Source organism: Octodon degus, unplaced genomic scaffold, assembly GCF_000260255.1.
Source record: "Octodon degus isolate 3935 unplaced genomic scaffold, OctDeg1.0 scaffold00377, whole genome shotgun sequence".
Classification (NCBI taxonomy): Eukaryota; Metazoa; Chordata; class Mammalia; order Rodentia; family Octodontidae; genus Octodon; species Octodon degus.
The window spans coordinates 806,048-808,836 of NW_004524953.1; positions in this window are offsets into that span (position 1 = coordinate 806,048).

Sequence of the window (2,789 nt, forward strand, 5' to 3'; positions counted from 1 at the left end):
ATGTATATACACAAGATAGATTAGATAATTGTACTGTTGCTTTCTACTGGTCTATTCAAAGGAATAGTTAATGGTAATATTTTTTATTCATTTTATCTTTTTATTTTTTGACCAAGTTTTGACTAACATGCTTATATCTAGTAATCTGAACAATTAATTTGAAGACAACATTATGCAATATAACAACCACTGTTGAATTCCTATCATTTTGTTTAGGAAAATTCTGGAACATTTCTAATTTTTTTTTGCTGTGTTTTATTCTCTTTAAAAATAAAACAATATTAGCCAGTGAGTTGCCTAAAGGAGAAAATATAAAAATAAAAAATAGTGTTTATTTAGTTATTTTAATAAACTCATGCAACTGAAATGTGATAATAAAATAATAGAAATCAACAATATAAAAAACTAAAAGAATTATCATGAGATTCAGTCTCACTTCTGAGTATGTAGCCAAATATAAATGAGATCAGTATATAGAAGACATGCTCAGGACCATGTTAATTAGCAATAGCCAATTCTGGAAGCAACCTGAATTTCATCAACAGGTGAGTGGACAAAGTGGATATGTATGAATGTATATACCCAAAGGAATACCACACAGCCATAAAAACAAAACCCTATTAATTGCAACAACATGGGTAAACCTGGAACATGTTATGTTAAGCAAAATAAGCCAGGTAAGGTATAGAAAGACAGGCAGAGAGTTACTGCATGAGCTCACTTATATATGTTGAATATAAAAATGTCAAACTTATAGAAGTAGAAAGTAGAATGGTGGTTAGCAGGGGCTGAGCAGGAATGGGGATTAGTGAAAAGGAGATGTCAGTGCTAGGGTACAAAGTTTCAATTTGAAAGGAGGATAAAGTGCCACTGTTCTACTGCACAGCATGACTGTGACTGTTAATAATACTATATATTTCAAGATTGCTAAGAGCAGACTTTAAATGTTCTTACTACAAAGAATGATAAGTAGGAAAAAATGATAAGTACATGAGGTTAACTAGGTAAACTCAATCATTCTAAATGTCTCTACTATGTATTACCCCTTAAATATACATCATTATTATTTTGTTAATGAAAAATAAAAATTTATAAAGAAATCATCCTAAAAGTATATATAAAAATTTACACACAAGCTTTGGTTGTAACGGAAGCTCCCCTTTCTCTGTTTGCTCCCTTGAAGCAGGCTTGCATAGCAGACCTCTACCTCTAAGACCTACAACTGACTAGACATGATTTTTCTTTAAGAGAGTGACACAACAGAGGAGTGGTTGAGAGCACAAAGTGTGAAGTGAAGTAGTTGGGCTTGAATCCTATCTCTATCTGTGTGTCTTTAGCCAAGATATTAAAATTCAAAACAAAAAGACAAGTGAATGTTAAATCTGGGTAGCTCCCAGATGCAGAGAAGTGTGTTCTATCTAGTGTGCCTTCTCATGCACTGTATTAATCTTTTTTTTTTTTTGTCAGAACTGAGGATTGAACTCAGGTTCTTGCGCTTGCCAGGGAAGCTCTTATTCCACTGAGTCATCTCCCCGGCCCCCACTGTATTAATCTTACACCTACCTAGCATTTCAGGATACACATTTAGAGCTCCTTTCTGGATACAGTTCCCTTGTGTTTGTTCCAACATGTAGAGAGCTCTGGAAGCCAACAGAGAAAAGCAACCAGAAGGTAAAAACTCTTCAAACCAGGTCAGTGAGCATGTTAGAAAATTTGAGATTATAAGCAACATTTATCATTGTAAGAATGGTATTTGAACCAGCAGATCAAGCCCTGGATATGAATTGTGATAAAAAACAAAAAGAAACAAGAACTTTCCTGATATCAATGACAAGATATTAACTTTCCAGAGATAAGAATTCTACAGTTCCTAAAGGAAGCAGGAACAAGTTTACATTCATTAAAAAGACTACCACATGGCAACAGTCATAGAACCATATGCTTCTGATTCAACCACCCGTGATGAAGTCACAGCTTCCTAATTGTTTCAGTCTGGGTCACAGTATCTGGGAGAATTAGCCAGAATCTTGTTACTTCAAGCTCCATTCTCAGTATTTACATAAGTACCAAAGGCATTGAATGAATGAATGAATGAATGAATGAATGAATGAATGAATGAATGAAAATGAATACATGAATGATGAATGAACATGCACTCCACTACTAGCATATATCTAAAAAATATACTTAGTATATCATAATATATTCTACCATTGAGCAAGCCAGAGCTCTCAGAACACAAAATGGGTCAATGAAAAGAATCATAGGACAAATTATGTAGGAAAAAAACCTTCAGGCCAAAACTCAAGCCCAGAGGCTCAGTTCAATACATAAATCTACCAGATTGAGAATGACATCCTGCTGCTGGTGGCCATGCCCATGTTCACCCTGGCACTATTCTGCTTCCTTACAGGAAACCAGGCTGACTTAGTGGCAAAGCTGGTCCTCTTGATTTCACTACATCTGTGGCTCCTTCTGGCTCTGGTAAACTCACTGAATAGGAACACATCCTGGCTGGCACCGTGCTGTCTTTCTGCCACACCCCAGGCCCTCCACACAGTGAGCACTTCCACCAGGCAGGACTAGGGAAAGGGACCATGCCAGGAAAAACCCTGTGTAAATATCCGATAGGCCCAATCTGACCATAAAGCTGATGAACACCCGCCTGACATTACCACTGTGATTTTACATAAATGACATTCAGGCTGGCTAACAAAACCCCATATGAGTCTCAACAGTAAAGGGCTTCTGGGTAATTCACCAGCTGGCTAGCTGATTTTAGCACAGTT